The 27,059-nt window shown below is 40.3% G+C and overlaps 1 pseudogene across 1 annotated transcript in view; it reads right to left on the bottom strand.

Moving 5' to 3' along the window:
* Positions 1–12,794, bottom strand: part of LOC308437470 (histone deacetylase 3-like) — a 120,922-nt pseudogene extending 108,128 nt beyond the window's left edge. Inside the window, exon 1 of the transcript in view lies at positions 12,712–12,794. The product of the transcript in view is annotated as a histone deacetylase 3-like (transcript). The remainder of the gene's footprint in view (positions 1–12,711) is intronic.
* Positions 12,795–27,059: the final 14,265 nt, after the last annotated feature.

Below are 27,059 nucleotides of genomic sequence, written 5' to 3'. Positions count from 1 at the left end.
CAACAACCCCGAGACAACAACAGGACCCAATTAGTAGCTACTGTCTTCAAGCAAACCCCTTTCTGAGTCTAGAGCATGCAAGAATATATAGCTCGTGATACAAACTATCTTTTCATACAAACTATCAAATGTTCTGCCAAAATATGATATTTGGTTTATAGCAATGATTCCTGAAATAAGAATATGGGAGATTCAAATATTATTTTCTATTTTGTGTGTTGCTGTGCTTTATATAATAAACCAACTAGACTCATGATATTTCAGGAATACTTTTTTCTCCTCAGACAAGGAGAAGAGATAGCTAGATGATAGACAGATAGATAGATAGATAGATAGATAGATAGATAGATAGATAGGTAGGTATGTAGATAGATAGCAGGCAGATTAGTTGGGATTTGATAATATTCACTCATTTAAAAGCAAATCACTTTAAAATATATGCATATTTAAGTATTAAAGTAATACAGTAGAATGTTTAAGATCTGTGTCTCTAAAATATAAATAGCCCGAATTTTCTCCTTCTCATAAACACACCTTTACAAATATATGCTCAGTGTTTCGTGTCTTGTCCCATCACTAACAATAGCAGCTCACTTCTGCCATCTTACTACTGCCTCATGGCTCCAGCTGCATATGTAGCAGAGGATGGCACTGTCTGGCATCAATAGGAGGAGAAGCCTTTGGTCCTGTGAAGGCTCATTTCCCCAGTGTAGGGGAATGCCAGGGCGATGAGGTGGGAGTGAGAGCATCTTCAGGGTAACAAGGAGATGAGGGGATGGGAGGGGGAGAGAAGATAACATTTGAAATGTAAATACATAAAATATCCATTTTTAAAAATGGGGGGGCCCAAAGCTCTCTCTGGGTTCAGTTTCTTCTCTCTTCCTACTGCCTGCACAAGAAGGCGTCCTTGAGATGTAAAACTCTCAGCTATCATATCTGTCTATATGTCGCTGTGCTCCCTGACATGAGAAAGATGGATAGAACTGCTGAAACTAAACACTGTCCTATTAAATGCTTCTCTTTATAACCACTGCGGTCATGTGGTCATGACATCTTTTCACGGTAATATAACACTGACGGAGACAGAGGCTTCAATCAGACATTAGGCCTGAATTGGTTACCATTCTAATTGTTGTGACCAAATGCCTGGCAAGAAGTAGTTTAAAGACGCAGTACAGAATTTGAAGGTACGTCTTGATAAGAAGGCATGGCACTGGGAACATGGGAGTCATGTGACATCCTATCTACGGAGAGAGATGAGGGCTTGTGCTCAGCTCACTTACCTTTTCTATCCTAGGATCCAAAATCATGAAATTATGACATGCACATTCATGGTGGTCTTCCTTCTTGGTATAATCTTTCAGGAAATGCCTTCAGATGTTCCAAAGGACTGTTTCCTATGTGATCTTAAACCCAATCAAGTTGACACTGAATAGTTACCAAAACAAGTGTGATCCTTGTCAATCGAAAAAAACCATTTTAATCATAACATCCCACCCTTGCCCCATAAAGTCTCATTTTCATCTCATGAGGCAAAATGTATTGTTTATCTCAAAAACTTCTTGTAGTCTTTAGCAGACCCAACTCTGTTGAAAAGTCCAAGTCTTTTGTGAAGCTCAAGACAAACTGAGTCGTTGTAAAATAAAAAGTTCTAGTTACGTATTTCCAGTATACAATGGCGCAGAGTAAGTATTCTCACTCCAATGGGAGAAACAGAAAATAGCAAGGGTAGATTAGACCAAACAAGATTAAATCCCAGCAGAGCAAACACCAAATTCTGCAGCTGTGTATCCTTCATCTGGTGCTCTTGGAAGTATCATGTGGGCTTCAAACACCACTCCAATTCAAACCTCTCCAATTCTGTGGCCTACAGCCTGAGCTCCTTTCACGGGCTGACTCTACTGCCTGTAGCTTCCTCAGCAAATGTTCGAGTCGTATCATCACCAGTATCCTCTGGTCTCCACTGAAACTTGAGCATCACTTACGTAGCCTTCATGGGCTCAGTAGCAATAAAGAGCTTCAGAAGCTGGTCTAGCTGACACCAGGCTCAGTGCTGGCAAACGTCAGATTAACTGTATAAACTGATGGAATGACCACTCCATGGTATGGATAAGGAAAAGGGTTTTATTGTAGGTGTGTGTGTGTGTGTGTGTGTGTGTATGTGTGTGTGTGAGACAGAGAGAGAGAGAGAGAGAGAGAGAGAGAGAGAGAGAGAGAGACAGAGGCAGAGACAGAGAGACAGAGATAGACAGAGAGAGAGACAGAGAGAGAGAGGGAGGAAGGAGAGAGAACATCCACTAGCATCTGGAAGAGGTTACAGAAGAGAGAGAAAGAAATAGACTAAATATGGCTAGAGCCTGGACCAGGCCATAAGAAAAGAAAGAGCAGAGTGCAGGGAGCAGAGAGGGGGAGAGGGAGACAACTTATAAAAACAAAATTAAAAACTGATACATAAGCAAAAGATCTGTAAGGGTCTTAAAAAAAAAGAAATGCCCAAAGCACTGTGAGAAAAAAAAAAAAATCTTCAAAGTACCTCTGAGTTTGTTTTCTGTTAGCCATATAAAATTGAGCATGGGTGCTGAGCTGAGAAAAGAAACATAAATAGAAAAAAAGTTCCTATAAGTTACCACCATGATGTGTATCTGCTTGTGCTTGTAGGTGTTCATGACAGAGAGAGACAGAGAGACAGACACACACACACACACACACACACACAGAGAGAGAGAGAGAGAGAGAGAGAGAGAGAGAGAGAGAGAGAGAGAGAGAGAGAGAATGTGTGCATCCTTCTACTTTTCCCATTTACATGCACAAACTGTGGATAATTCAATGTGTTGACTAGGAACAATTAACATTTTCCTGCTCAAGGATGTCATTCCAAAAAAAATATCGCCCTTTGTTGCCATTAACATTTCTTCCTCTGATGACTCCTTTTCTTGCGAGCCTTAAAATGACACCATTGCTTTTTCTTGCCGCTACCTTTTCTCTCCCGTTTTTTAATCCCTCTAACCTACACTCCATTGTAGTCCATCCTGTAGACAGGAACTCCGAGTCTGCACCTATTCTTACCATTCTCAGCAGCAGAGCCAAATGCTTTATCAAGAGGAAATGGCTCCTTTCAAACATGGTGTTGTTGGTGCAGCTGAAGCACTCACTTTTCTCTGAAGCACATGTATCGCTGGGCTCTGGGACAACACATGGAACCAATTCTTTGTAGTGCTTAGTTTTTGTCTGCTGGTTCCTTTTCACTTCTGTGTTCTAAACACTGAGATGCTGTAAGACTTGTTTCTCTGGTTTATTATCCGCAGATACATAAATTGATAATTTTCTTAGTAACTTTATCTCAATCCATAGCTTTGAATACAATGCATACACTCATGAGTCTCAAATTTATATTCATATTCTGGACTTCTTCTTGATTTTTTTTCAATTTTCATTGTATGTATCATAATGCATATGCTGTATGCATCACTACATGATTCACATATGGACATTGTCAACAAGGTATATTGTACATAAACATACCTCCCGCCCAAGATTCTGCAAAATCAATTCTTATCCCTCCACCTTCCATTAGTCCACTTTATTCCTTTAGATGGTCTTTCTTCTAATTTCATGCCATTCACACATACACGATTTTATGTAACCCTATGAAAGCTTTTAATAATAAAGTATGAGATAAAACAAACACCAGTACATTGGATGTGGGCAAGAAAAATCAACATAGGGAAAAGACCTCAAGAAAAGGCACAAGAATCAGACACACTCATTAACACACTCATGAATCCCATAAAAACACTAAACTGGAAGTCATAATACACACCCAGAGGACCTGGTAAAGACCTGCACAGGGCCTGTGCATTCTACCTGGGTTTCTGTGTAACAGTGAAAAAAAAAATTTCTTGGTGGTATAAAATCTTAAAAACATAAGCAACAGAAAATATTCTTCTTTCTGAAACTGGCTTATTTTTCTTTATATCTTCAATTTCACTCAATTTCCTGCAAATGACAAAATTTCATTCTTCTTTATGACTGAAAAAACCCATTGTACGTATATATCCATTTCTTCACCCATTCCTCTGCCTTTAGACATGTAGATCCATTCCACAGCATAGCTATTGTAAATAATGCTGCAAGAAACATTGATGTGAATGTATTTTTGTGGCTTGTTGACTTGGAGTTCTTGGGGTACATAGCTAGGAATGATATCACTGGATCATATGGTAGATTAATTTTTAGTTGTTCCCAAAGACCTCCATATTGACTGCCACAGTAGCTACACTCTGTGTTCTCATCACAGTGGTCCAGTTTTCTCCACAGATTTGTTGTTCCTTGTCTTAATTACTCGCACACTGATATGAAAAGGAAATAAATGTAATTTGTTTCATTGTTTATTTCATCTCGTTGTCCTATTCATTGATGGGATTGTTTGAGTTCTTGTTCTTCAAATTTTAGTGATCTTCATTTTTTTAATATTTTTGCATCTTTATTGATTATTTTAATTATTGACATTTCAAATGTTACCCCCTTCCCAGTTTCCCCTCCAAAAACCCCCTATATCCTCCCCTCTACCCACTGCCTCTATGAGGGTGCTTCCCCATCCACCAACCCACTCCTGCCTCATCACCCTATCATTCCCCAACCCTGGGTCTTGGATTTTTCATGGAACGAAGGAGCTTCCCTCCCGGTGATCCCCAAAGATGCAGTCCTCTGCTACATATCCAGCTGGAGCCATGGGTCCCCTCCGGTTGGTGATTTAGTCCCTGGGAGCTTTGTGGGAGGGGCTGGTTGGTTGATATTGTTGTTCTTCCTATGGAGTTGGAAACCCCTTCAGCTCCTTCAGTCCTTGCCACAACTCCTCCACTGGGGTCCCCACTCTGAGTCCGATGGTTGGCTGAATGCATCTGTATTTGTCAGGCCCTGGCACAGTCTCTCAGGGGAAAGCTATGCCATGCTCCTGTCAGAAAGCACTTCTTGGCATCAGCAATAGTGTCTGAGTTCGGTGTCTGTGGATGGGATGGGTCCCTAGGTGAGGCAGTCTCTGGGTGGCCTTTCCTTCAGTCTCTGCTCCACTCTTTGTCCCTAAATCTCCTTTTGACGGGAATAATTCTGGATTCATATTTCTGAGGTGAATGGGAGGCCCCATCCCTCAACCGGGGACCATGTCTATCCCCTGGATATGGTCTCTACTGGTTCTGTATCCCCTTTGTTGGGTATTTTGGCTAATGTCCTCCAAGTTGAGTCCTGGAACCTCTTGGATCCCTGTAATCTGGGACCTTCTAGTGGCTACCCAGAAATCCCCTCCCCCACTGCTATTCTCACTCTGTACTTCTCCCCCATCTCCTCCATATCTGAACTGCACCCACTTTTTCCCTCTCCCTAATGCTCTCCCAGATTCCTCTGTCCCTCTACTTTCTGAGATTATGCCTGTCCCCCTTCTAAGAAGGACTGAAGCATCCAGACATTGGTGTGGTCATCTTTCCTCTGGGGTTTCATATGGTCTATAAGGTGTATCATGGTATTCCAAGTTTCTCTTTGGCCAATATCGACTTATCAGTGAGTACATACCATGTATTGGTTCTGTGACTGGGTTTCCTCACTCACGATGATATTTTCAAGTTCCATCCATTTGCATGCAAATTTCATGAACACATTGTTTTTAATAGCTGAGTAGTACTCCATTGTGTAAATGTACCACATTTTCTGTATTCTTTCCTTTGTTGAGGGACATCTGGGTTCTTTCCAGCTTCTGACTATTACAAATGAGGCTGCTGTGAACATAGTAGAATATGTGTCCTTGTTATATGTTCGAGCATCTTTTGGGTATATGCCCAGAAGTGGAATAACTGGGTCCTCAGGTAGAACTATTTCCAATTTTCTGAGGAACTGCCAGAATGATTTCCAGAGTGGTTGTACCAGCTTGCAATACCACCAACAATGGAGGAGTGTTCCTCTTTCTCAATATCCTTGCCAGCATCTAATGTCACCTGAGTTTTTGATCTTAGCCATTCTGAGTGGTATGAGGTGGAATCTCAGAGTTGTCTTGATTTGCATTTCCCAGATGACTAAGGATGTTGAACATTTCTTTAGGTGCTTCTCAGCCATTCAAAATTCCTCAGTTGAGAATTCCCTGTTTAGCTCTATACCCCATTTTTAAATAGGGTTATTTGGTTTTTAGAGTTATTTGGTTCTCTGGAGTCTAACTTCTTGAGTTCTTGGTATATATTGAATATTAGCCCTGTATCAGAAGTAGGATTGGTAAAGATATTTTCCCAATCTATGGGTTGCTGTTTTATCCTGATGACAGTGTCCTTCACCTTACAGAAGTTTTGAATGCCAATAACCTGTAATGCTTTATAATCTATGATTTCATTGACCAATAAATTTTTAAAAAGTAAAGCATGCCTGGTAGTGAGGTTCTTATTTAAGCAGAATATAATGTCTACTTAAGATATGTATTAAAATAAATACAGCTGACAAAATGGCTCAACAGATATCACCAAACTCACAATCTGCGTTTAAATTCTGGGACACAAATGTTTAAACCAATTATCACATTATCTTCTAAGCTCTATACACATGTTGGGGCTTTCATATACATACATTTATAATAAATCAATTAATTTAAAATATAAAAAATATCCACATGTCCCCCCTTGATGAAAATTCCCCCTCATAATTTTGATTTTTACTTTCTTAATAACCAATGTCGAACATCTTTTCATATTTTTATTTGTTGCTCATACAATTTACTTAATAAAATGTCTACAATTTTTTTAAAACCTGTTTTTAATACCATAGGTTTATCATTTATATTGAACTATAAGTTACTGTATATCATAGACATGCCTATTATCAGATATTTTTTTTCCAAAATATTCTACTTTTGTGACTTTCTGGTTTTGTAGTACTGTATTTTACAGGACAAATATTCTCCACCCAAATTAACTATTTTTATCATATTTTCTCCTAGGATTTATTTACTAGGTAATCCTTAAGAACTATCAAGGTTACAAAAGTATTGCCTATCTTTGATTCTGTAACAATTAGTTTGAGATGAGAAAATTCTAGTTTCAAAGCCATAACACATTTCAAACCAAATGTTCCCACTGTTGTGAGTAAAAGAATCATCTGATTCTGGTTACAAACTCCTGTTCTTTTTCTGCTTCCAGAGACTGTAATTGTGTCAGCGTAGGCCGGGATCCAGGAATGAGCATTTTGCAAGCACCCGGGCCGTTCTAGATGTATAATTAAAGAATTTAAGTTCAGACAGCACTTCCAAATTCAGATTGTTATTGCTGATCTTCCTGTTTCTCCAACTTCATCTTAGGCATTTTCTTACTCATGTCCAAAAGATGGTATGTATAACTGCAAAGCTCAAAGATCTGGACACAACCAGCCACCAAGGAAAGTAACTGGAAAAAAATAAAAATAAAAACTTCTATCTATTCTGAACTTGTTTTTGTTCCATATCTTTATCCTCTAAGTTATACAATACCTGAACTATTTACACAACATTTATACTCTATTCAGCACTCTAAGTAATCTAAAGGTGCTATAACAGAGCAGAATATGAACAGATTAATACAGCTACTACATCATTTTATGTGAAGCCTGACTGAGCATATTGTGGATTTTAGCAGAGCCAATCCCCACAAAATTATTCCAAGAGATAATTGCACATTCACATGAATTAAATTGCAAAGATACTATCCCGTGTGTGTACTGTTAGTTCAAAATAAAAAGTGGTACGATTTTCCACAAATAAAACGTGGGGAAATGAATGGGAAAGTGCAACCCTTACCACAACCACTTTAATGGTGTGTGGGCTCTGAGAACCCATTTGATTAGGAACCAGTAGTAGCATGGGAAAACATGGCTTGCCAGGGTTTTGGTACTTTGCACAGGAACTTGCTGTCTGGTTGTTTCCTTTTTTGCTTGCTTCTTAAATATGAGAGCCACCAAGCATAGCCTTTATGAATGTCAGCCATAGGAGCTTGTGTTTTATTTCAAGAGTTCAGAAGAAGCTTCTCTCTTGTGCTGCTCTCTTTCCCAGACAAGCTGTTGACTTCAAGACTGGAAAGAACTGATTCGTCAATCCTGAGAACCAGAACCGTCTTCTTAGATACTGCAGAGAAATGCCCGAAGGAAAAGAAAGGGAGCAGCAGCTGGCCAGACTAAAACAGACCTTCTCCAGTGGCCCTCTGCCCAGTACTCCTATTGAGAACCAAGATTTCACATCTTGCCTGAGTGAGATCCTACTGGGATAGAGGACACAAGTCTTGTCTGTGAGGTCCTCTGGTCCCGCCCCTTGCTGAGCCTCACTTTCCTCCCAGCAGCAGAGAGTCAAACATGAACGTGTGTGCATCTTCTTTTGAGAAGCACCAGTGTTCTGGTTCTCCTCAGATTTCTAAAGACTTGAGGCAACATTTTTGTATCTTCGGTAGCTTCTCTGTTTTCCACAAGATCACCTTTTTAAACAGTTCCTCATCTTTAAAAAATAGAGCTTTTTTATAGCCATTCAATACCTTAATCCTTTCCATGAGCTTATTTGAAAATAGATTCTGAATTTTGTGAACTATGGGCTGAACTTTATTCTTATTTTTTTAATTTTTTATTAATTTATTTAGTTACTTTACATACTGATCAGATCATCCCTTCCCTCCTCTCCACCTCCCCTTCCCCTATATCCACCCCCTTTCTCCTCACAGAAGGAGAGACCTCCCATTGATATCAAAAATCCTTGGCATATCAAGTTGTTGTAGGATTGGGTACATATTCTTCTGCTGAGGTGAGATAAGGCTTTCCAGTTAGGGAAAGGGATCCAAAAACAGGCAACACAGTCAGAGACAGCTCCTGTTCCTGCTGTTAGAGGTTTCACAAGAGGATCAGGCTAGACAATTGTTACATATGTTTAGGGGGCCTAGGTTTGTCCCATGAATGCTCTCTAGTTGGTAGCTGAACTCTGTCCTTTGTTCTCTAGTACAGACACACCAGAGAATCCTAAAAGACATTCTCATTACAATCGCTAATTACAGAGCAGCAGGTCCAAAAACCTACATTTGATTTTTCATGATTGGAGGATTTAAAATCTAAGCCAAAAATAATGCAGAACAAAAGCCTGGAAACATGCTGTACCAGGAAAATAAATCCTCATAAAAGATGTCAACCTATAATTTAATGAGCTCAAAATTACTCTAATCTTTTCTATCTCCAAATATCCTTCATTATTAACACTATGAAAGCACATGTATGAATCAGAAGTGATTCACACGGGCACCCAGAGAATGTTGGATTTCTACCAGCTTCCTTTACTCTGTACCTTCATGCTCTGCTCTATTCTTGCATAGAAATGAAGGTAAGGAGAAGTCTAGAATGGTTTTTTGGATGTCATTGTTGAGACTGAACTGGTTATACATGTCTAGCCTCTCCAACCAGTCTTTCAAATAATGACTTTGGAGATACATTATTCATTTATGTTCAGGGCTGTAATAACTATAATATAAAAATAATATTTATTGAAGAATAATTCAGAGTAATCATGACACACATGTATTAAAAATAGTCTCAAACAAATACTGATTCTATTCTCTCAGTGTCTTTGGCACCATTTGCAATTAATATTATAAAGTATTGACTCTGAGTCCACCAAGGCAAGTTCCTAGTTCTCTGGTGTAATATATTATTAAATTAGAAGCTATAAAATTCGAAAAGTTGACCAGAAGAAACGCCATGGATTTCTACTTTATGCTCAACCACGGCACCTTTCTAACTTTATTGGTGTGTTGGATATTTGTCTAATCATTATGACAGGATATTTAGCAAATGCAACGTAAGGAAAGGTTTGTTTTGGCTCACACTTTAAGAGTGCTCTGTGTCATGACAAGGAAGTTATTATAGCAGAAGCTTGGAGTAGCTCGTCATGTTGAGTCACTAGTCAAAAGGAAAAAGCTTTGACTGTGCTTAATTTGCTCTCTCCCTTTTATTCAGTCTAAGATCCCAGCCTAAGAAATGGTGCCACCCCCTTTTATTGGGGCTCTGTCCACACTTATTAGTCTAATCTAAAAATTCCTCATAAGCATATCTAAAGGCTTATCTCTACAAGAATTCTAGATTCTGTCAAGTTATTTACTAGTCTAGTTTGCTTCTTATTTCACTAATAAATGTCATGACCAAAAGCAACTAGGGGTGTGTGTGTGTGTGTGTGTGTGTGTGTGTGTGTGTGTGTGTTATAATCATGAAGGATGACGTTTACTGCTCTCAGGCATGCTCCCCTGGCTTGTTCAGCTTGCCCTTTTATATAACCAAGGATCACCTGCAAAACAGTAATACCTGTAATAGGCTGAGCCCTCACACATCAGTCTTTCTTGTAGGCCAATCTGATGGAGTTACTTTCTCGGTCGATGTTGCTTCTTTCCAGATGACTTGAATTTGTGTCAAGATACCAACACAACTACCAACATTAACTGCAACAATTATATGTATGAATCTCCTGGGAAAGAACAGTCATTCTCAACCTATGGGTCATGATCCCTTTGGAGTTGAAGGATCCTTTTGTAGCTGTCCCATAAGACTATCAGAAAATACATATGTTTACATTACAATTCATAACAGCAGCAAAATTAAAGTTAGAAGTAGCAATGAAGGTGGGTGTTTATCACATGAGGAACTATATTAAAAAGTTTCTCAATCTCAGGAAGATTGAGAATCACTAAGGTAGAATTCAGAGTTTTGGGGGTATATGCCCAAGAATGGTATAGCTGGATCTTAAAGAAGATCTATTCCCAGTTTCGTGAGAAACTACCCCACTGATGTACCCCCAGCAACAATGAGTAAGTTTTTTCCTGCCCCTATATCCTTGCCAGTATAATCTGTCATTTCTCTTATTGATCTTGGACATTCTAACTGATATAAAATGAAATGTCAAAGTGGTTTTAATTTTCACTTCCCTGGTGGATAAGGAGGTACAACATCTCAAGTGTTTCTCAGCCATGAGAACTCAGTACTTAGCTTTTACCCAGTTCTTAATTGTCTTTTTTTTTCTTTTTGATGTCCAGTATTTTTAGTTCATGATATGTTTTAGATACTAAACCTGTATCAGATGTGTAACTAGTAAAGATTTTTCCCCATTTGTAGCCTGTAACCTTTGCCCAAATGATGGTGTCCTTAACCATACAAAAGTTTTTCAGCTTCTTAAGATCCTATTTATGAATTGTTGGCTTTAGGGACTTTGCTATCATTTCTACTAAGTTGAACGCAAAAGGCCCCCATAGGCTCTTAAGGACTGGCACTATTAGGAGATGTGTTCTTGTTGGGAGGATAAAACGAGATAAAAAATCAGAGAGAAAAGAAAAGAGGAAAGGGGGAGAAGGAAGCTGACACTGGGGACATTTGAGGAAAAGCAGCTTCTGCTGAAGCTTCCTAAAATATATACATAAATAAAAAGAATCTACATGGAGTCACTAAATAACTGTGGAAACAAAGCCCTAAGTAGAGGTATTACACCACCGAGTGAGACGTCCAATGCAAGGAATGTGTTACATTTAATTGAGTCATTCACCAGTGGGAACTCACGAAAACCACAGATATCTCAGGCTATTGCTCACTCAGGCTATTGCTCATCACAAACTGATGGTTAAGCCCTGTTGCTGAAGACAACACAGAGAAGTCAAACTGATGCTTGATTAATGACTAGAGTTGATGATACTGGAAGGTACCCTGCATGTTACTAAAGGGAAAAGATAATTAACAACTTAGCTAAAAACACTGTCACTAAAATGGTAACCTGTCTATGAGATATACTGGTACAATACCCACACAAATGTGGGAGTAACCAATCACTATGTGATTGAATGTAAAGCTCACTCTATAGAGGAGCCCATCAAAGAATCTGATACTAGATAGAGAAAACAAAACACTATTGTTTTGCTAAAGAAACATTATAAAAATGCACAGACCTTAGGAAGCTCAAAAAGAAGGAAGGACAGAATGTAGATACCACATTTCTTCTTAGAATGGAGAACAAAACACTCGGGGGAGGAAATACAAGGTCAAATAGAGGAGCAGGGATTGAAGAAAAGATCTACAGAGACTGTCTCACCTGGGGATCCACCCCATATGCAGCCACCAAACCCAAGCACTATTGCTGATGCCAAGAAGTAGTTACTGACAGGAACCAGATATGGATGCCTCCTCAGAGGTTCTGCCAGAGTCATACAGATACAGTTGAGGATGCTTGCAGGTAACCATCAGACTGAACACAGGGACCCCAATGAAAGAGCTAGAGAAAGGACTGAAGGAGCTGCAACGTCATGGGAAAAACAACATTATCAACCAACCAAACCCTCCACAGCTCCCAGAAACTAAAACACCAACCATTGAGCACATATGGAGAGACTCATGGCTCCATTGCATATGCAGCAGAGGATAGCCGTGTCTGGTATCAGTGGGAATAGAGGCCTCTGGTCCAGTGAAGGCTGGTTTTCCCAGTGTAGGGGAATGCCAAGGCACTGAGGTGGAGAGGGTAGTTGGGAGAGGGAGCACCTTCATGGAAGCAAGTGGAGGGGGAGTGGGGATGGAAGCAGATTTTAGGGGATAACATTTGAAATATAAGTACAGAGAAAACCCAATAAAATATTTTTTCAAAAAAAAAAGAAACATTGCAATTAAGTATTTCTGATGACCACTATACTCATAGATCTGTTTTCTGCTCACCATAGGAGAAGCTTCTTCTTACGCTGGATGAGAGCCAGCATAGACACCCACAGCTGGACAATTTGTATTACACATATGCTCATGGGAACGTGGTCAAACTGATCAGCCCTTTAAAGATAACAGAGTGGTTCTCTCACTCCATCAGCACCAGAAGCCACCAACTGTAAAGAGCTACACTTTAGCATCTTTTTCAGGACTTTAGAGGACTCTCTTCACCAGCTTCCTACTGGACTGTTTCTGGTGGGGAGGAGGACTGTCACAAAGGCCTTCAGTGTCTCTCATTCTCAGTTCTAACCCTACAGTCATCTCCTCCACTGCAAAAGAAGCTTCACTGCCCACGACAACCAGAGACAGCAGAGAGCATGGACTTCCACATGGTCTCCAGTGATAGCAGAGGCCACAGACATCGACCATAGACCACACAGCCTCTGGACAGCAGACACAGGCTAACACGGTCCCTGGTGGCAGCGCGGATCATGGAAACCAGCACTATCCTGGTTGCGGCATGAACCACAGACACCAAAATGGCCTCCAGTGGCCGCATGGACCACGGAAATCTTTCAAGGAGGCATAAAACAAACCATTCCTCACGTCGGATATCTTGCTGTTGCTCAGAGCACAGCACCCTGCCAGCCCTACTTGGCCACAGCACGCTCCTTTGTCCACCCTTGTCCAGCACAGCCACATTCTCACACCTATTGCTACCTCTGCTTCTCTCGATTGCAAATTCACCTGTTAAAGTGGCATTGTAAGCTGCCCGTTTTGCCCAAAAAGCTTTACACGCGAGTGGTTATCGCAACAAGCCACTGGTCTCATTCCAGGTTTCTGGTAAATGCTGGATTGTCGCTAAGGCTTTATCTAGGCTTTGCTGTTGTTGCCCAGTGTCAGGGTGACCCTACAGCTGAGGCACAATCTGTGTGAGCTCCAGGCCACTGCAAAACTCCCTGCACCCAGCACTGGCTGTCTCGATGGTTTTGGCGTAATCAAAGGGGCAGTGCCACAGCACTGTGCTCTCCTAGGTGCAGCAGTGTAATCAGGACAAGCAACAGCTCCATGCTGCAAGCTGGGCCAACTTGGCAATGGCGTGCTTCTTTATCTGCCACAGCTGCGTTCCCATCCTGTCACAACGGCCACAACATTAGGTTTTGCTCTTCTCCTCTTTGTGGGGCTCCGTTCCATCCATGCTACGAGGCCACATTTTAGGAACATCTTCCCATAAGACATGCCTTTTTGTTGTTTTTCCAGAGATACTGCACTCTGTGTAGACGTGCCCTCTGCTGCTACATCTCCCCCTCAAAGCTTCCACAGGTCTCTCAGTTTCCTTGGAGTGACTTTTTTGTACCTTGGTACCCATAGCTGATGCCATCTTGAATATACACCACGGGGTAGGGGGAACTCTTCAATAAAATTAAAAAATTTAAAGAAACAGAAAAACAAAACAAAACAAAACCAACAACAACAAAAAAGGGCGTACCCTTTGGAATCATACAGTTCTGACAAGTTCCCTTGGGGGATAACCCATTCTGATGATCTGTGCACTAATTTTTCAGGAGCCAACATAGAATAACTGAAGTGCTTCACTAGATACTGTTCTCCAAGGACAATCGATGTCCCTGGTACTCTCATCTAACACCAAGCATATTAAATTAAAAGAGAAGTGATTGGGCTGGAGAGATGGCTCAGTGGTTAAGAGCACTGACTGCTCTTCCAGAGGTTCTGAGTTCAATTCCCAGCAACCACATGGTGGCTCACAACCATCTGTAATAAGATCTGGTGCCCTCTTCTGATGTGTCTGAAGAAAGTGACTGTACTTATATATAATAAATAAACAAATCTTTTAAAAAAGAGAGAGAGAAGTGATTGAAGCTCTCATTTTTGTATATTTTCCAAATCCCTGATGCTATAAATACATGTGTACCAGACATAAATAATGCAGTACTTTTCTGATTTAAAAATCTTTCGTATTGTATTGCAGCATTAAAATAGTATGCTGGAGATACCAGAATGAAGGGGGGAAAGTAAAACTTCTTTGTGATATGAATATTGGTGATGAATTGAGACAAAAAGAATCAAGGGTGCAGAAGAAATAAAAAATGGTGTTGGAGAGGCACAGGAGCTTTACCAAGTCTGTGGAAGAAAGAAAATTATTCTTAGTTCGCTTACGAAGGGAAGAATAAGTATGCAGAAATGACTCAGCACTTACAGAGCCCTTCCTGCTCTTGCAGAGGACCATAGTTCACCTTCCAAAACCCATACCAGGAGGTTCTCAACCACCTTAAAGTCCAGTGCGAAAGTCTTCCGGCCTCCACAGTATCTGCAGTCACATGCACAGAGAACACCAACACATCAACAAAAATAAGTCAACCTTTAAAAGGGCAAAGTAGTTTAGTTCTCTGCTTGGTTCAGACAAACTTAAGACCATATGGCCATATCCTGCTGAACCGTAGTCTGTCCTCTGCCACACAATAAGCCTGGTATTCTTCTCATGGCTGTCAGTCCATCCCATTCATGAAATCCAACCCATCTTAATGTGTCATATCTTCTCCTTACAGTAAGTCTTTGTTTTAGAGAGAATCAATTTTCTTCTCTAGAAAGCCTCTACATTTGGTATTATAAATTAAAAGTTAAAATAAAATGAAGCTTAAGTACCCTTTATTTTAATCATCACTTAAGTTATTATAGCCAGCCTTCTTAAAGAATTGATGTCAAATTTTGTACTATTTGATATGGCTATTGAGTAACTAACATTCTACACTAAATTACTTTACAAAAAGCAAGAATAAGGAGTTAGCACTGTAATTCCAAAATATAACTCTCTTCCAATGCAGAGAAAGAAACAAATGGCATCTTTTCACCATCTTTCTTTGTCAGCGAACAAGAAAGAAGCCCATAGATTGGGAAGCATGGGAGTCAGAGAGTCAGGTCCCACACACCAGATTTTTTTATAAGGAAGCCATAAAAACACACTGGGGAAGAAAAGACAGCATCTTTAACAAATGGTGCTGGCCTAACTGGATATCTATGTATAGAAGAAAGCAAAATACATCCATACTTACCACCCTGCACAAAACCTGAGTCCAAGTGAATCAAAGACATCAACATCAAAACAGAAACACTGGAGCTGACAGAAGAGAAAGTAGGGCAAACTCTGAATGCACTGGCACAGGAGACAACGTCCTGAACAGAGCACCAGGAACACAGGCACTAAGATCAACAACTAATAAATGGGACCTCATGAACACACAAGATCCCATGAGGAAAAGGACGCCATCATTCAGACAAGGTGGTAGCCAACAGACTAGGAAAATATTTTTACCAACCTCACATTGGATAAAGGATTAATATCCAAAATATATAAGAAACACAAGAAACTAGATATCAAAAAAAAAAAATCTAAGGCACAGATCTAAGCAGAATTTTCACTTTATCTTGGCTATATTCCAATTTTATTTTACTTTATTTTTTATTGGATATTTTATGTATTTACATTACAAATGCTATCCCCTTTCCTGGCTTCCACTCCAGAAACCCCCCCCCCATCTCATCCCCTTCCCCCAACTTCTATAAGGGTGTTTGCCCTCTCAGCCACCCACACCCACCTCATCACCATGGCATTCCCCTACACTGGGGCAACTGAGCCTTGGCAGGACCAAGGGCCTCTCCTCCCACTGATGCCAGACAAGGCCATCCTCTGCTACATATGCAGCTGGAGCCATGGGTCCATCCATGTGTGTGCTTAGTCCCTGGGAGCTATGGGGGGGTCTGGTTGATTGATATTGTTGTTCTTCTTATGGGGTTGCGAACCCCTTTAGATCCTTTAGTCATTTCTCTAACTCCTCCATTAGGGTCCCTGTGCTCGGTCTAATTTTGGTTGTGAGATTCCAACTCTGTATTTGTCAGGCTCTAGCAGAGCCTCTCAGGAGATGGCTAGAACAGGCTCCTGTCAGCAAGCACTTCTTGGCATCTGCACTAGTGTCTGGGTTTGGTGTCTGTGTATGGGATGGATTCCCCAGGTGGGGTAGTCTCTGGATGGCCTTTCCTTCAGGCTCTTCTCCACACTTGGTCCCCATATTACTTTTAGACAAGAGCCATTCTGAGTTAAAAATTTGGATATGAGTGGGTGGCCCCATCCCCCAACTGGCCTAACTTCTGGTTATGGTCTCCACAGGTTCTCCCTCCCCTTTGTTGGGTGTTTCAGCTAATCTCATCAATGTTGGGTCCTGGGAGCCTCTTGCTTTCCTGGCATCTGGGACTTGCTGGTGGCAACCCCCAGTTACTCGTCCCCATTGCTACACACCTCTGTTCAAATTCCTGACTCTTTATATATTATCCCTGCCTCCTCCCATACCCAATCCTGACCCCCTTTTTCTCCCTTCCCCTTTTTTCTTCTTTCCAAGTTTTTCCCACCCTCTACCTCCTGTGAGTATTTTGTTCCTCTTTCTAAGAAGAACTGAAGCGTTCACATTTTGGACTCTCTTTTTCTTGAGCTTCATATGGTCTGTGATGTGTATCTTGGGTATTCTGAGGTTTGCAGTGAATATGCAAGTTCTTTTGTGACTGTGTTAACTCACTCAGGATGATATTTTCTAGTTCTAATCATTTGCCTAATAATTTCAAGGAGTCATTGTTTTTAATAGCTGAGTAGCACTTCATTGTGTAAATATACCACATTTTCTGTATCCATTCCTCTGCTGAAGAACATTAAGTTCTTTCCAGCTTCTGGCTATTATAAATAAGGCTGCTATGAACATAGTGGAGCATGTGTCCTTGTTAGATGTTGGAGCATCTTTTGGGTACATGCCCAGTATTGGTATAGCTGGGTCATCAGGTAAGTACTATGCAATTTTCTGAGGAACCACCAGACTGATTTCCAGAGAGGTTGTATCAGTTTACAGTCCCACCAGCAGTGGAGGATTGTTCCTCTTTCTCCACATCCTTGCCAGTATCTACTGTCACCTAAATTTTGATCTTAGCCATTCTGACTGGTGTGCAGTGAAATCTCAGGGTTATTTTGATTTGAATTTCCCTGATGACTAAGGATGAGAAGCATTTAGGTGCTTCTCAGTCATTCAGTATTCCTCAGTTGAGAATTCTTTGTTTAGCTCTGTACCCCACTTTCAAATACGGTCATTTGGTTCTCTGGAGTCTATCTTCTTGAGTTCTTTATATATTTCAGATATTAGGCCTCTATCGGATGAAGGATTGGTAAAGATCTTTTCATACTCTGTTGGTTGCCGTTTTGTCCTATTGACAGTGTCCTTTGCCTTGCAGAAGCTTTGCAATTTCACGAGGTCCCATTTGTCTATTGTTGATCTTAGAGCATAAGCCATTGGTGTTCTGATCAGGAAGTGTTCCCCTGTGCCCGTGTTTGAGTCTCTTCCCCCACTTTCTCTTCTGTTAGTTTCAGTGTATCTTGTTTTATGTGGTGGTCCTTGATCCACTTGGGCTTGAACTTTGTACAAGGAGATAAGTATAGATTGATTTGTCTTCCTCTACATGCTGACCCCCAGTTGAACCAGCACCATTTGTTGAAAATGCTGTTCCACAGGACAGTTTTAGCTCCTTTGTTAAAGAGCAAATGACCATAGGCATGTGGGTTCATTTCTGGGTTTTCAATTCTATTCCATTGATCTACCTGCCTGTATCTGTACCAATACCATGCAGTTTTTATCACAATTGATCTGTAATACAGCTTTAGGTCAGGGATTGTGATTTCCCCCAGAAGTTCTTTTACTGTTGAGAATACTTTTCAATATTCTGGGTTTTTGGTTATTCCAAATGAATTTTCAATAGAAGAAACTCAAATGGCTGAGGAACACTTAAAGAAATATTTATGGGAAAAGATCTTTACCAACCCCACATCTGATAGAGGTCTAATAACCAACATATACAAAGAACTCAAGAAGATAGATGCCAGAGAATCAAACAATCCTATTAAGAAATGGGGTACAGAGCTAAACAAAGAATTCTCAACTGAGAAATACTGAATGGCTGAGAAGCATCTAAGGAAGTGCTTGACATCCCTAGTCATCAGGGAAATGCAAATCAAAACAACTCTGAGATTCTACCTCACACCAGTCAGAATGGCTAAGATCTAAAACTCAGATGACAGCAGATGCTATTGAGGATGAGGAGAAAGAGAAACACTCCTCCACTGTTGGTGGGGTTGTAAGCTGGTACAACCACTCTGGAAATCAGTCTGGCAATTCCTCAGAAAATTGGACATAGTCCTACCTGAAGACCCAGTTATTCCATTTCTGGGAATATACTCCAAAGATGCTACAACATACAATAAGGACACATGCACCACAGTGTTCATAGCAGCCCTATTTATAATAGTCAGAAGCTGGAAAGAACCCAGATGTCCTTCAGCAGATGAATGGATACTAAAATTGTGGTATATTTACACAATAGAGTACTACTCATCTATCAGAAACAATGACTTTATAAATTCTTAAGAAAATGGATGCATCTAGAGAATATTATTTTGAGTGAGGTAACCCAGTCACAAAAGAACAGACATAATATGCAGTCACTGATAATTGGATACTAGGCCCAGAAAGCTCTGAATACCTGAGAAACAACTCACAGGCCATATTAAGCTCAAGAAAAACAAAGGCCAAATAGTGAAAGCCTCAGTTCTTCTGAGGAAAAATATAAGTGTATAGCACCCTCTCAGAGTGTGGTGCTCCTGGACCTTAAATCGTTAATAATCCAAGAGCTAAGAATATAGCCTTATGGCAATTTTTGGTATTCAAAAATCATTATGTTTAGTCTATACACACCAAGAAAACTCTGACTGTTTCCATGTTACATTCTGTTCTTCATGTACTTTATGCTTATGGTAACTAGTAGATTTCAATGCATACTATCAAACTTCTAAAATAATTAAGTACTGACAAAAATATATTCATATAGTGTTATGCCAAAATGCCTTAAAAAATCTGTACATCTCTCTCTCTCTCTCTCTCTCTCTCTCTCTCTCTCTCTCTCTCTCTTTCTCTCTCTCTCTCTCTCTCAAATAAAGTTGAGAGAAAAAAAAGAATGTTAAAAAAAAAAAAGAAAAGAAATGTTTAACATCCTTACTCATCAAGGTGATGCAAATCAAAACCTGTGGGTTAATGTTTATATGCAGGTGAGGGCTGCCACAAGATAAAGCAGCAGCCTGTGACTGGGCAGTGACAAAGAAAGGCGGCCTGAGAATTTTAGAGAATACGGAGAGGGAAGAAGGAAGTAAGATGGAGGAAGAAGATGACCCAGATCCCTGTGGCTTTAAATAGCCACAAGCAGCTATGAATATCATATAAGGAATGGATTATTACAGGACAATTATACCAGTCTAATATCAATTGGCTCCGGTTCTTTCTTTGGGCATTTGTGGGTTGAGAATTTACTGATATAAATCTGACTGATAAATCACAAGCCTCTGGAGTTTTGATTTTGCTAGGTTACAGGTATTTGTGACAGCTAACCACGAGATGCACAGTCACTGCATGAGGCAGAGAGACCGCCGGGGCCACAGAATAGCCGGTGATCGCGAGGAATGGTGCAATCTCTTTCCATTATTTAACATGTCAAAAACTACTGTGGGATTTTATCTTACACCTGTCAGAATGCTTAATATCAATAATACAAGTGACAGCTCATGCTGCCAAGGATGTGGAACAAGGGGAACACTTCATTATTGCTGGTGAAAGTAAAGACGTGTCTATCCCCTATGGAAATAAATATGGCATTACTTAGAAAACTAGGAATAGATCTACTTCAACATCCAGATGAACAACTCTCAGGCATATATATACCCAAAGCATGCTCCAACCTATCACAGGAATTCTTGCTCAAACATGTTCACTGTGGCATTCATCACAAAGCCAAAAACTTGTCCCTCAACAGAATAATATATAATAAAAATGCAGTACATATACCAATGGAGTATTACTCAGCTTTAAAAAAAAAATAACATCATGAAATTTGCAAGCAAATTGATAGAAAAAAAAATAACCCTGAATGAGTGAGGTAACCCAGACCCAGAAAGACAAATACCATAGTGTTTGCTTATACATGGGTATTATTCACTAAGTAACTGATAACCAAGCCATAATCCATATACCCAGAGTGGTCAGGAAAGTAGAGGGTTCTAAGAAGCATGCATGGATCTTTCTGGAAAGAGCATGTAAAATAGATTTTATGGGTAAGCTATAGGGGATGGGTGAAGACCAGAGTGAGGTGATCAGGTATACGGGAAGATAGCTGGAGGGAAAGAGTGTAGAGAGAGATGGCTGGAGTTGATGAGAATTTGAGGCATGATATGGAAACCTAGTGCACTGGAAACATCCTGGAATGTATGAAGGTGATCCTAATAAGGACCCTTAGTAATGATGAATATGGGGTAAAACTTCTAGTAACACTTTACTAAGTTGCAATTGATTTGTTGATCTGCTAAGATAAAGGGTTGTTTTCTGTGAATGGAAATCAGGCCCCGTTGCTGAGGGCAATACTCATACAGCACACTGAACACAGAGAAGTTGAGTTGGTGCATACATGGAGCCTTCAACCCTAAGTTCCAGTCTCTTTGGCAGGAAAGGTTCTCTACAGGCTACCAAAGAGTAACAGGGGCACCAACAGAGTCATAAAACCTTTACCTACAATCTGTAGGTCATATTTTGCCTGCAAAATATGCTAAGTCAGTGTGGCACAGAACTTGTAGAAATGGCCAGCCAATGTCTGATTTGATTTAAGGGCCACCTCACAAGAAGGAACCCATACCCAACACTGCCAAAGTGACCAAAAACTAGATACTAAATAATCCAGAAACCTAGGGTAAAATCCAATACTACTGGTCGTGCGTGCGTGTGCGCATGCATGTGTGTATGTACGCGTGAACACATACATTTATATAGATACACAGATAGATTTCTAAGGGTACTCTGCTATACTCATAGATTAGTGCTGTATTAGTTAGGCTTTCTATTGTTGCAAGAAAGCACCATGAGCAAAAGCAAGTTAGGAAGGAAAGGATTTAGTTGCCTAACACTTCAGTCCATCATTGGAGGAAATCAGGACATTGACTCAACCAGAACTGGAATCTGGAGGGAAGAGCTGATGTAGAGACCATGGAGGGATACTGCTTATTAGCTTGTTCCCATGGCTTGCTCAGCTTGTTTTGTTATAGAACCCAGGATCACTAGCCCAGGAACAGCGCCACCAACAATGGGCTGGGTCCTCACCCCCATGATCACTAATTGAGAAAATGCCTTACAACTGGATATCATAGAAGTATTTCTCAACTGAGGCTCCTTGCGTTCCGATGATTCTGCCTTGTGCCGAGATAACACAGGAAGTCAGCCAGTATAAGTGCGTTATCCAATAATCATCAGAGAGCTTCTCCAGCAGCAGATGGAAACAAATGCAGAGACTCACAGACAGATATTTATGCAAAGGGAAAGTCTAAATAGGAGGTCTCCATAAAATCCCTCCTCTCAGAGCTCAGAGAATCCTGAGAAAGAGAAGACAGGAATATTATAAGAGCCAGAGAGGATGGAGGATACCAGAAGTACAAGGCCCTCTGGACCAACCAAGCAAGGTGCATGTGAGTTCACAGAGACGGAAGCAGGAGCATAGGGTTTACATGATTCTACTCCAGGCCCTCTGACTCTTATGCTTGGTCTTGAGACTCTTTTTTCTTGTTGGGTTGCCACGCCCAACTTCCATATGATAGTTTTTGTTTCCTCTTTTTATTTTATTTTCTCCTGTTGGGTTGTTACCACTTAGAAGTCTATTCTTTTATAATAAGCGACAGAAAGGGGTGGATCTGGAGGGAAGGGGAAGCAGGGAGTAACTGAGATGGGTAGAGGGAGGGAAACTATAATCAGGATATGTTATATGAGAACAGAAAATGTTTTCAATAAAAGGAAAATATGGAATTAAAAACTACATTGAGAATAACAAAATATTAATAATGGTTATCTTAGGAGGAGTTTGGAGTGAACCTGAGGAGCCTTAGAAAAGGCTTACCTATATATGCTGCCTCTTTATGAACAGATATGACCCTTTTTTTACAACTCAATCCATATTGCCCCACTGCTCGAAAAATTTATGCTACAATTTCATGAATCTCTTTACTTAGACAATCTTCTCAAGAAGTTATCTGTTATTTGAATTAGGATAAAAGATGAAACTTTTGGTAAACCATTCCCTAATATTTAAGGAGCCATCTATCGACTTGGTGGATGTGTCTTTGTTGTAATTATTGTCCACAACCCTCCTCTCAGTTGCTCCATCCTCAAGCCTCATAAGCCCATGAAAGTCGAAGCACATAGAAGACTATTCTCGGTTGCCTATTGCTGTGTCTCTAACATCTCCAAGGACACGCAAGGCACAATGAGTGCTCTGTTTCAAAAATTCCTTTTGGCCACATTGATAATGCCTCTCTGCTCTCTCCTACAGAGCAAGGGATTTACATTGTCCAAATGGACACCTGGCTAAGCCAATTACTCCAGTTCAGTGATGAAATCTAATACATCCACTGTGGATAAACTCTTAAGCCACGTGTTCCTATATAGTTTTCCCCAGCACTGAAGCTGCTTTTCTTTTCTGTTATACCCTTTCTTGCCTCCAAGTTCAAGAGAAGACATGGATTATTGAGCACTCTCAGAACGTAAAATTTTTATCATGAAAACATTTTCTTTTATCTAAGCATGGAGCTGTATGCCTGTTAATCTCAGCACTCAGAAGCCTGAGGCAGGAAGATTGCGTGTCCAAATCTAACCTGAGCTACAGAGTGAGAATTTGTTCCAAATACAACAGATTATTCTCAGTTGATATTTTGTTGGAAAGCTATATCTGTATTTGTGTCCCCTGAAAACAAATTAAATGGTAAAACCTAATCCCCAATGCTTATGATAAGCCAGGGCCTCTGATGTTGGCTAAGGACATGTGGCAGTGTTCTCAGAAGTGAGATTATTGCCTTTGTAAAGGTGACTGCTTCACCCCTGATGGTGGCTAGAGACCAGTATCAGTGAACAGCAAATGCAGGCCCTAGCATTTCCTCATCTATGTCTGCATCACCTTTGACTTCCCGGTCCCCAAATCTATGAGAAATAAACTTATTATTTGGGAGCAAACCGAAAATAGAAAATACCAAAAAAATAAAAATAAAAAGTAGAGATTATCTGTGGAGTGTCTCTCTCTCTCTCTCTCTCTCTCTCTCTCTCTCTCTCTCTCTCTCTCTCTCTCTCTCTCTTTCTGTGTGTGTGTGTGTGTGTGTGTGTGTGTGTGTGTGTGTGAGAGAGAGAGAGAGAGAGAGAGAGAGAGAGAGAGAGAGAGAGAGCACATGCAAGCCAATAACTGAATGATTGTGTGGTCTGAAGTCTGTAATCTAAAGACACACTTTAGCAGACTTTATTTTAAAAAAAAAATCTGGTTGTTGCCTAGAAAAACCATACCTTATGGACAAACGGAATGCAGCTTTATGGTAAGCAATAAGGAAAGATATTCTAAGCAAATGAACTTAGAAAGTAAGGAAATGTCACCATCATAATATCTAATAAAGGAGACGATTAGAAACATTAAAGAAGGTAACTTTGTGTTGACAAACAGAACATTGAGAGCTTATTTTACATGTATCTAATACTGGAGTACCTAATGTTATAAAAAACAAATTTACTGCATGTAAAGGGACAGATAGGCTTCAATACAGTAAGAGGGGAAACTTCAATAACAGTCCTACCAATAGACAGACATGTCATGCAAGTTGAGGGGGAAAGTCAATGAGAAGTGTCAACGTTAAAGTTCATTATATATCAATGTCATAAAATTAAACATAAAACTAGAAAAAAATCCTAGAACTTAGATAAAGATGTAAAATCCCAAGATAGCCATTAAATCCCAAGATAGCTTTACTCTGAGACAGTTAGTTACTCTTGGTTGTTAACTTGATTGGATCTGATCTGGTTCAATTACATGTCTGGAAATGTCTGTGAGGTTATTTCCCTAGAGAATTTACTGAATTCTCTGTCACCCTGAGTAGGCAGCCCCTTCTGGCGGCAGCTAATATACAAAGGGGAAAGTTTTACTGTCTGCTCACTCTCACTTGTGTGGAGAGCATTTTTTGGCACCTCTGGACAGTTGGTGGCGATAATCTTATTTTACCAGGACATTTTGAAGCTGGCCAAAGGCAGGAAACTGGCCTTAGTACTATGCCCTGGAAAGGCCCTAATTAAGTACATTTGCATCTGAAGTTCAGGGCAGGACACTTAGGATTGAAGCCCAGGGAAGTACATTTGCATCTGAAGCTCAGGTGGGAACCCTTAGAAATGTAGCTCAGGACCGGGAAGACTCAAGGATATAGGTGTGGCAGCCTCTTTGTCTCTAGGGACTCCCCTTTGTCCCTGATCTTCACACCTGGCCTCCAGAAAGACGTTTACAGGATTTTTGATTATTAACTTGCTTGTTACCTGACTTAGAACTAATGTTATCTTTCTGCATGTAATTAAAGTGATTTAAAAGAGGACTGAATAAACAAGGCTTCCCTTCAGCTTCAAGTCTGCCTGAAGTCACTTTACAATTTTGACTCTCTTTTTTTCTTTCAGTCTTGGCTCCAGCCCTGGGGAACCCCTGTTGTTTGACCGAGCTGGTCTCAGACACACTTGTTGCTGTTAAGTGTATCTACCTGTTGCTGGTGCTGTCCTTTGCTGATACTGGAATCCAGCTCCCTCAGTGTTCCACCATGGAATGAAGACTAGTGACTCTTCATGACTCCTCCAGGTTTCCTCTTTCAGACTGGGACTACTGCAACATCCAACTTCAGAAGCTACCATGATTTCAACCTTTGCATTATGCAGACAGCCACCGCTGGACTACCTAGCTGATGTAATGAATTCCCTCTGTAACATGCATGCAGCTGTTCATTCTTCCATTCTGTTCTCCTAGAGCACTGTGACTAAGACGTAAGACGCAGAAGAGAAGTTGTAGGAGGGAAGGAGGTTGTGGGAGAGTAAAGGGAAAATGGAAGAAAACCAAATATAGGGGTCATGATGGTCAAATATATAATATACTTGGAAGAAATTATCTTTTGAAAATCAGCAACACAAATGATAAATACACACCAATTTACAAAACTATTATTTATAAGTTATAACACATGTAATACTTTATTATACTAGCTAAGGCACTTCTCCAAACTCGTAATGGGACATAGCCCTAAAGACCATCCGGTGTCAACTCTGACCTTTAAGACCTTTCCTTCAGAATGTCTGAGGTCTAATAAAATGTTCTTGCTCCACGATGACTGCTGTGAGAAGATCCTGTGCTTCGCAGAAAGGAACACTGAGAAGCAAGCACACTGTTGTCTTATCCTTGTTCTTCAGAAATAAGGTGGGGCCCAGCATATTATCAGAGCATCAGAAAGATCCACACACTGTTATGAGGCCACTTCACCAATCATGAGATTCTCAACTGCCACCCATACAGACAAGTGAAACATGAGGTTCAGGTCCCTAGAATCTTCACCAACACCTCTTGGATTGGCTTGTGAGTTCTGGGATCTGTTGTTTGGATCTTTTGCACAGAGGTTAAAAGGCGGTTGTATGTTTCTTTCAAACTCACACTGGGTTACCACACATAGGCAGCTAATTTAGACTACCACCGACCTCAAGGGTTATTCATAGCCTTTAAAAGAGAAAGAGACACATCTCTGTTAAGAAATTACTGATTTTTATCTTCCCTTCTACCTACAGCTCTCAGGCAGTAAAGCCATATGCCAAGGACAACATTCAAACTAAATAAAAACTGAAAGATTACCACTGCTACTACAAGGATTTGGACGTGTTGACATGGGGTAAACAAGTTGAATTTACTTCTTTTCTTTTCCTAGTGGTTCAAAACACTATTGTCTAATGGCTACATCCTGTTAGACAGGTTAGACTCACTTACTTCCTGATCTTAAAGCTAAAAACAAAACACACACACACACAAAGCAGTATATCCACAAGCAACATATCAACAAGCAAAACTACACTTTAGAAGTTGTATGCAACTCATTTTAGATGTGTTATTAGCTAAATAGAAAGCCGGTGGTTTAAAGGACTAGGATAATATCCAGTTGTGTTAATGTGTAACGTGAGAAATATAAATTATACTTTCTGAGTTTTAAATTATCAGAGTTTATAAAAGCAATATGGCCTTGCTATGTACATGTCAATGACCACTTGGGCTAAAATGTGATTTAAACAATTAATCATATGCCTGAGTCCCACAGTGGAAGGGAAGAAACAAAGCAGGAAGGAAAAATAAATAAACAAAATAACAACACACACACACACACACAGAGAGAGAGAGAGAGAGAGAGA

This window comes from Micromys minutus (genome assembly GCF_963924665.1).
Source record: "Micromys minutus genome assembly, chromosome: 26".
NCBI lineage: Eukaryota > Metazoa > Chordata > Mammalia > Rodentia > Muridae > Micromys > Micromys minutus.
The sequence above is the reverse complement of the archived record's forward strand: the minus strand, read 5'-3'. Positions and strand labels throughout refer to the sequence as shown.